This window comes from Pholis gunnellus, assembly GCF_910591455.1.
Source record: "Pholis gunnellus genome assembly, chromosome: 10".
Classification (NCBI taxonomy): domain Eukaryota; kingdom Metazoa; phylum Chordata; class Actinopteri; order Perciformes; family Pholidae; genus Pholis; species Pholis gunnellus.
The window spans coordinates 26450110-26459547 of NC_136537.1; the positions used below are offsets into that span (position 1 = coordinate 26450110).

Sequence of the window (9438 nt, forward strand, 5' to 3'; positions counted from 1 at the left end):
ACATGACCTGACACATTGGTTTTTTGCCCGTCGTCATCTTGTTTTTGTGGGACGTTGCCATCTTGAGGTGAAACACCTCTTCAATGAGACAGTTGCTCACGTCACACCTGCTTTATAACCTCCTGGTTTTGATATTGGATGTCAGATAGATAAATGCAGCGTTAATGGGATAATGAAAGTGCCACCAAGACTCATTAAGTGAAAGTAGTCAGGTGTTAATTGTGTCATGCTAATGAGTTAGCACGCTGCAGAGTCACCGACAGTAAGCTTGAGGTTTTTGAGGTTTCTTTCTTTTTATTTTACAGCATGCACACAGACAGAAGCAGCAGACGAGCAGCTTACTAAACCATAAAACTCATCCTTCATAGTTTTGATATTCTGCTGTGTTTTCGTGCCCCACCAAACCCCACTGAGCTCGGATCTATTTCTGCCGACGGGGAAGCAGCAAAGGGCCCGGTAGAAAAAGAGAGAAAGTGGAATGAAGGTGTGGGGAAAACAAAACAAATTCTCTGACATGACGCCTGAGGCGGAGAGGCTCTGCAGGCCGACCGGCTCGCCTTCATCTGAGGAGAGGATTTTCAAACGCCGTCAGAAGCAGAGGGCATCCCCGCTAACAGGGAAGAGGGCCGGCGGTGACGCTGTCAGTCAACACGCCGACCGAAGCGCCTCATCGGCTTTGTATTTATACCCCGTTACTGTAGGAAGGCCTGTGGGAGATGATGCTGTATTAAAAACAACATCCTACCAAACTGTCTTGAGTGTGAAGCCTTAAAAGTCCCGTTAATCACATTTTTTATTTGCATAATAAAGTAAAACTAGAAATGTTGACAGTGTGGCTGCTACTGCCCAAAGACGTCGCAATATATATACACGCCAATGTTAACGGTTTTATCTTTGAGGTTCAATTGAGATGTCGCTTCTCTCTTTTCTGCATTTTTGATTCATACTCTTGGATTGAATCTTGTGTTCGTGATGGACGGTCCACAAATGGCTCCCGTCATTTCTGTATTGGAGATCTACATCTGTGTTTGAGACACATACTTTTGGTAATGCTCCTAACGTCATTCTGTATTTGTGATGGAAAGACTTGAACTTAACATTGCTCAACACAAAGCTCATTCTGAGCTTAATGAGCTTTTATTTTGAAAGGGTGGGTGCTGGGTGGGTGAGAGTCCAATAACTCCAACACATGGCAACTAGGATATTTAAAAGGAAATGGTCGTGCACTGATTGTTACACATTAAGGGAGCAACAATTTTTAACCAGAAAACGCCTTGGCTTGTATAAATATCAGAACACCAGCTAATTTATAACTTTGGGTTGTATTATTATCAGAACACTGGCTAACGTACAGCCCTAAAGTGTGTTTACATGTCAGAACACAGCTAACTTATAGCCATAGTGTGTATGAATATCAGAAAACTGCACCAGGCATAGCAGGTCCCCACGGTAAACACTGGTCCCCATGGCGTCAATGATATGTCAGGCAATGGACCCCACCAGGATAGAAAAACGCACACACACACACAGACGGGTCTAATTCTGATCACTAATACTGCGAGCCGTCTCGTTGACATGCAGCTCTGCAGCAGGTTTGTTTGGAGTCCAGATGCTGCCGATGATCCGCTGATTTCTGGCATCAATCTGCTGCTGTTGGCAAACAGAAATATAGATTTCACCCCAAACACACACACACACACACACACACACACACTCTGCAACATTTACACTTGCATGCATATTACCTTTGGCTGTTATTATCACACCGCACCCACTCAGTGGATCGCTGTATTGGCTGAGTGGCCAGAGGCCTGAAGCATTGAGTCCTATTACAGCGGTCCGAGCCGAGCGGGATAGCATCAATGTAGAGCTGGTAAACAGCGGGGGGGCGGGGGGGCCTCTGGCTGTTTGTGCTGCTCTCTGGGAGGAAAATGAACACAGACTTCAAAATGTCATCTGTGGTTGCTGGGCAGATTAAATGGACTTTGTATACATTTGGGGGTAAAAGAACAAATGTGATCGTCAGAGCTGCTGCCGGCTGTTTGGCTGCACTTTATTTAAAAAAATGAAAAAAGTGTTTCTGTTCAATGGATGAAAGTAAACAAACACCTTTTTAAATCCTCCAGCTGAACGTTCATCCAAACCTCCTCCTGCACCCTGACCTTTACAGTTCTACCTTCATCTCAAAGCTCCAAACCTTCTGCTTTAAATCAAATTCTACACAAATATTCCTCCGAACTTTAATCTCTCTGCAAAACTTTTTCATTGACTCAGTGTTTATTCCTCCAAAACAAACGTCTTCTCTGGAACCTTAAACTCCTCCTTCCAAACCTCAAACCCAACGTTTAAACTTGAGCCACAGCCTTTGTCATCATCCGAACGTTCCTCCAGAGCTTCACCTTTATTCAAGCTTCTAAATCAGCATTCAGGATCTTTGCTCTGACACAAATTATTCTCCCAGACCTTCCTCCTGGTCCTTCATTCAAACCTTCTCCTTCATCCAGATGTTCAGTCAGACCTTCACTCAAACGTTACACTTCATACAGATCCTTTAAATCTTCATCAGAACCTTCACCATCTTCTAAATATTGGATCTAAACTGGTTCCCAAACCTTCAGCTGGAATCTTCCAAATCTTCATCCAGCTATTTTTTTTTTAAATCACCATCCGCTGCCTTTTTGTTTTATATCGTTGTGTGACATTGTATTGTGTTTTATGTGACATTGTGCAAAATTATTTCCAAATGTGATGTTTTTACCAAATAATGAACATCTCAAATAATGTCTCAGCATCTTCCATTTGGTTTCATCCAAATCTTCTAGACTTTGACTTCTAATCAGACTTTGTTCTGTTTCTATGACCGGAGTCCGAGATGGACCGTCTCCAGATCTTTACAGCAGTCATGTTAAGCTGCTGCTGAAGAAACAGCAAACATTGCTTCATAATAAAAGCTTTTAATTAACAAAAAAAACAACAGGGGACCTTTATTGTGAAGAATTTACAGGAAAATAAACGTGAATTAGCGTAGCTTTGTTAGCAGCTATTCTTTAATGAAACAAGTCTACGACTGCAGGGAGCAGCAAACGTAACGGAGGACTTTTATTGTGAAGAATAAAGGAAGTGAAACGTGTTTATCCACCGTCTCAGCAGTGTTGACACACCTTTAAATGGAGATCAAACTCCCTGCTGTGCTGTGATGATGGGCCGAGTCAAACCAAGCCGGCACACAAGTGGAAAGGTTGGTTCAGGTCTTCACCTTCACAAACCCTCATCAGCTATTAAAACTGAACCACCTCTCAAACCTGCAACTTTAAACCTTAAAATCTTTCACTTTGATCCAAACATTCAAGCTTTCACTTCCGAGTCTCGTCGTCACTTTCAACTGTATTTCTATTTAAATGAGCTCTACACACGTATCTCAAAGTTTAGTCTTTGCATCATCTAAATCTTCACTTCGTCCAGTAACGTGAATCCAAACATTGAGATCCAAACTTGATCTAATTCTCTGCTTCTTTAACTTTCTTCCCACTTATCCTCACTTCTAGCTTCCTGTTACCTGAGCTTCCTCCCTCGCTGTGACTCTTACTGAAGGTTGAACTCGTCCGCGTGGTGTTGAGATGTGTCCTCTATCGACCGACAGCGTAACAGCTGACGGTCTCCAGAGATCAGCAGCAGGAAGTGAACCTTCGTTAACGAGGTTCAACATTCAACCTGAAGAGGAGGAAGAATATGAGATATATGGGGAGAAATAATAATAATTAAAATGAAGAAGCGAGTCAGAGAGGAGAAATAATGAGAGGAAGATAATCCAGGTAGAGTCCGAGAGGAAGGTGAAGAGAGACGGTTACGTGCTGGTGGTTTGCTTCAGGGAGCTTCAGGCCCGAATGACAAAGTCCTCATTAAAACCAAGATGGAGTCTCTCTCTCCGCCTGCAGCTGAAGCTCAGCCAGCCGGATCCACTACAGAGACCTGATTAGAGGCAGGACGCCGTGATGTCACAGGACGTCATGAAGTAGCAGGACGCCGTGATGTAGCAGGACGCCGTGATGTCACAGGACGCCGTGATGTAGCAGGACGCCGTGATGTCACAGGACGTCGTGATGTCACAGGACGTCGTGATGTAGCAGGACGTCGTGATGTCGCAGGACGCCGTGATGTCACAGGACGTCGTGATGTAGCAGGACGCCGTGATGTAGCAGGACGCCGTGATGTCACAGGACGTCGTGATGTAGCAGGACGCCGTGATGTAGCAGGACGCCGTGATGTCGCAGGACGTCGTGATGTCACAGGACGTCGTGATGTAGCAGGACGCCGTGATGTAGCAGGACGCCGTGATGTCGCAGGACGTCGTGATGTCACAGGACGTCGTGATGTAGCAGGACGCCGTGATGTCGCAGGACGTCGTGATGTCGCAGGACGCCGTGATGTCACAGGACGTCGTGATGTCACAGACGGGTCACTGCTGCAGAAACAGGACGGGTCCAAAGTCTTCTTCGGGTTGTTTAGTGTCTCCAGACAAACGACGGATGAATCAATCAAAGGAGGTAACGAACGCGTTCAGTTTAATCCGTGGATGGTGGAGGACAGACGATCATCACTTTCACTTTTGATTTGATCAGAGAAACCAGAAATAGATTTAATAGAACAGTGACTTTGAAATGATTGACCACGGGGTCGTCAGAGTGTCTTTATATATAATCAGACACTTCATGTGTCATTATATCGTTAATGTTTTACCTTAAACCATCTGAGATGGAGGTCGAGAGACGAGAGGAAAAATGAAATGAAAGAATCCGAGTTTCCTAAAGAGATGCACTTCCTGTCCAGAGTAAGAGAAACATGCAGACTTCCAGCTGTCAAAGCTCATTTATATTCATGTCTTTACCTTCATGTATTTCCTGTCTAATGTTTTGAATTGAAAGTGTAAACGCTGTTGATCACAGGAACAAAACACAAATATTTGTGACAAAATACAGTCAGAGTTCCAGCACGAATACCATAAAACAGCCCATAATAATAAGATAAAACCATGTTGAGACGAAGGAGTAACTGAAATACATATCAATAATAACCTCCGTCTCCTCCTCCACCTTTCATTATTCTCTCTCCTCTCGAGCGGCGACACCTGATGATGAGGTTAAACCGACGGAGCGGCCCGACGCTCCATCAGCCAATCAAAAGCCACGCTGCTTATTTCTTCTTCTATTCAATCTGAAGCTTCTCATCAGAGCTGAAAACATCTCAAATCACAACCACGAGACTCAAACGTGTGATGAATGAAGACAAAGTACAGAGTGTCCTCCTCCTTTGATCACTGGAGGTTTTTACCCTTTAACCTTTATTCCACCAGAGTATTATATAGATTATATATATTATATAGTATTATATAGATTATATATATTATATAGTATTATATAGATTATATATATTATATATATTATATAGATTATAAAAGCAGCAGGTTGGAGGAATAATTATTTTTTATGACGTAGAAAACTATAATTGAAGTCTTTACGTTGTGGAACTTAAAGATGACGTTATAAAATATCTATTTTAGAGATAAAATTCTAATTCTCTGAGAAACAGAACTTTTTATTTATTTAAATTTAAATCAGTTCCTCATCTGACTCTGAAAACAACGAATTCATGTTTCATTCTGTTTGTTTCTGTTGTTTCATCCACTCTGGAGCTGCTGATATCATGCATACAGGTTCACACACACACACACACACACACTCACACTCACACACACACACACACACTCACACACTCACACACTCACTCACACACGCACTCACACACTCACACACTCACTCACACACTCACTCACTCACTCACTCACTCACACACACACACTCACTCACTCTCACACACACTCACTCACACTCACACACACACACAGACACACACACACTCACACTCACACACACACACACACACACACTCACACACTCACACACACACTCACACACTCACACACGCACTCACACACTCACTCACACACTCACTCACTCACTCACTCACTCACACACACACACTCACTCACTCTCACACACACACACACACACACACACACACACACCTACTCACACACTCACACTCACACACACACACTCACACACACACACTCACACACACTCACACACACTCACTCACTCACTCACTCACTCACACACACACACACACTCACTCTCACACACACACACACACACACACACACCTACTCACACACTCACACTCACACACACACACTCACACACACACCTACTCACACACTCACTCACTCACTCACTCACTCACACACACACACACACTCACTCTCACACACACACACACACACACACACACCTACTCACTCACACACACTCACACACACTCACTCACTCACTCACTCACTCACACACACACACACACTCACTCTCACACACACTCACACACACACACACACACTCACACACACACACTCACACACACTCACACACACACACACACACACTCACTCACTCACTCACTCACTCACACACACACACACTCACACACTCACACACACACACACACACACACACACACACACACACACACACACACACACACACACACACACAGGTTCCTCCCAGGTGATGCTGAGCTGCTCATAAAGCTATATGAGGTGTGGGATTAAACCTCAGTGTTCTCCAAAACTCTATAATGAAACTTTAAATGAAGCGTAGAGGACGGACTCCATCAGACCTCAGACCTCTGACCTCTGACCTCTGACCCCTGGTTGGAGTAGAGTATTCAGGTCAGACATGGAGCTGGTGCTGGTCGCTGAGGATACATCTACACTACTGTCTTTGTTTTAAAACGCAAATCTTTTTGTCCAAACTGTCCCAAACTTGACCTGCTTGATGACTGTCGTCCCTTCAGGACTTCTGCATGTTAATATTAGCTCACAGTCACAGCGCCACCTGCTGATGAGCAGGGTTCTAGAACGACAGCGGCCCAAACACTGAACTTATTGAAAGGGTTCGTGGGCACACCACCAGAAGAAGACTTCTCTGATCTAAATATGTATAAACTCAGATGTTTGGAGAGCAGAAAGTTTTCATTACTAGTAAATGTAATTGTTTTTGTTGGATTTGGAACAGGCCGTAATGTAAAGTAATTTCATGCAACGTGAAGTTTGTTTCATGAAATCAAACCCAGCCTCATGTCTGATGGATTATTCTACATCGGCTCACCTTTTGGCTTCAACTTGTTTCTTTATAAAAAGATGTTTTTCTCCACATGAACTATTCATTCTCCTGTTTCTGCTCGACTCTTCCAGCTTTGAGTCACTCAGCAGTGATTGTCAGAGCGACCTGCACCAACAATCAACCTGCATTTACTTTGACAGTCTGTGATGTTACGAACACTGAAGCGCGTTCACACACATTCAGTGTTTTGTAGATTTTGACAGGCTGACGGTTATGATAGGTTCACTCAAAACATTCGAGGCTGAAGACCTGGCAAAATGACCACTACGCCATCGGTCGACACAGGAAATACCGTTTAACTCGTGCACGCGGTGTCTGATGGTCACAGAAATGCAGAGTCCTGCCAGAACCTCGACGTGCGTCAATATGCGAGGGCCCGATCAACGCTGCAGCTTTAACTGTAATCGTATTAGTTTGTTGCACTTATTGTATTTGTGTTAGTTTGTTGCGTTTCATACCTGGGCCTCCTGTGCTGTCCTGCTACACTTGAGCGTCTCCTAATAACCTCACGATGGCGCCACAGCTACGGTTATTCGTTTCTAGCGGTGTAACAACACACGTATTCGTAGTAAACCGTTCGGTACGAGGCTTAAATAATACTAGTGCATTTGGAAAATGCAGAAGCTTAAATTGTGGGAAATGTAATGTTTTCGGTGGACTGCGCTCACATAGGAGACACCGGGCTGTGACCTCTGAACCCGGAACAATAACTAAAGACAGCTGAGGCTGCAGCACCGCACGTGTCTTCAGGGAGGCTAAGCTAAACTAGCTAAACTAGCTAAACTAGCTTAGCGGGGAAACAACAGCCCGAACGGATTCAATTGTCTGGACAATAACCCCGCGCATGACGGGAAGCTTCGTAATTAACGGACAATGCATATCGTCCAAATCTATATAATTAACACAATGACAAGAACAAACCACAAGAACCAGTCACATATATTTATACGACAACAAAGCAACAATATTGTTGCATATTATTCGTAAAAACGACACCATAGACAAATGAACACAGTAGAAACGCTGCTGCAGATGTAAAAACGCAAAAGCAGTTAACTTACCACAGCTGCTGTTCACTTAAAGACGAAGTCCATCCTCCTTTCTTTGTTAACAAAGAGTTTAACACCGCGGTTGTTCAGAACATCGGTGCGGGTCAGTTCCAGCCAGAGTCCTGCTGCGAACGTGTTCGTTGAGTTGTAGATCCACTCAGGCCTCTCCAAACGTTTTTAAAAAACGCGTTTTTGAAAACGCGTTTTTTTAAAAACGCGTTTTTGAAAACGCGTTTTTTTAAAAACGCATTTACGTAAACGCTTGGTTACGCTTGAAAAAGCTTGTGCTCGTCCTGTCGTGTAGCTGCCTTGGTTAGCGTAGCGTAGCTCCAAACACCAAGAGCTCAGTTGCAAATGAAACGCATTCTTAGCCAAATGTGCCACGCTTCTCCGCCGCTGTCAGCCAGAAATACCGTTCGTACAAATCCTCCATGCTGGGTCAGGGCTGCTAGCTGTGGGGTCGACCGACCCTTTGATACGATGTCCAGCTTTTCTGGAAATGTCCTCCAGAAATCTGTTTCTCCTCTTTCAGCCAATGAGTGTTAAAAAAACACAGCTAGGTAAAAACAAAAAGAATCTACACCAAGCAAAATGCTAAAAATGTCATAACTTCTCTTACATATGTTTCAACCTGAACTCTTACTAAACACGGAGATCTGCTAGCTAGCTTTCTGTTTGACAAAAGTCACGCTGGCCCACTGACCAATCACGGCGCACCTTAATGCAGACGTACTTAGAGGCTACCTGAGTACCACTGACACGTCAAAGAATACGCCCACCACGTCAAACTAAAGATCTGATTGGTTGAACACTATGACGATCAACAACATCGTCCCCATTCACTTAACCTGCACATGGATTCACTGGTGAGTCTGCAGGCCTGGGGCCTCTCTTCTACCTAGAGACACAGAGGTGAACTCTGATTGGATCAAAGCTCTACTTAAAACAAGCTGCACTGAAGCAGAGCAGCTGAGGAGCACAGTAGCTGTGCAATGAGAACATAAGATGATGGGACAAATATTTATATAAATTATGATACATATAGTGTATTTAAGTTATTAAATTATAAAATAGCTCTAACTCTGTGATTGTGTTTAGAACAGCAGAGAAGGCTTTGAGGCTCTGACGGGCACCACTGGTGTGTTCATGCTAGT

The 9438-nt window shown here is 43.9% G+C and overlaps 1 pseudogene across 1 annotated transcript; it reads left to right on the forward strand.

The window, feature by feature from the left end:
• The first annotated feature begins 514 nt into the window (after positions 1–514).
• On the forward strand, positions 515–6200 carry LOC306702073 (annotated as a pseudogene). Its single transcript has 2 exons — positions 515–640; positions 5711–6200. The product of its transcript is annotated as an uncharacterized misc_RNA (transcript).
• Positions 6201–9438: the final 3238 nt, after the last annotated feature.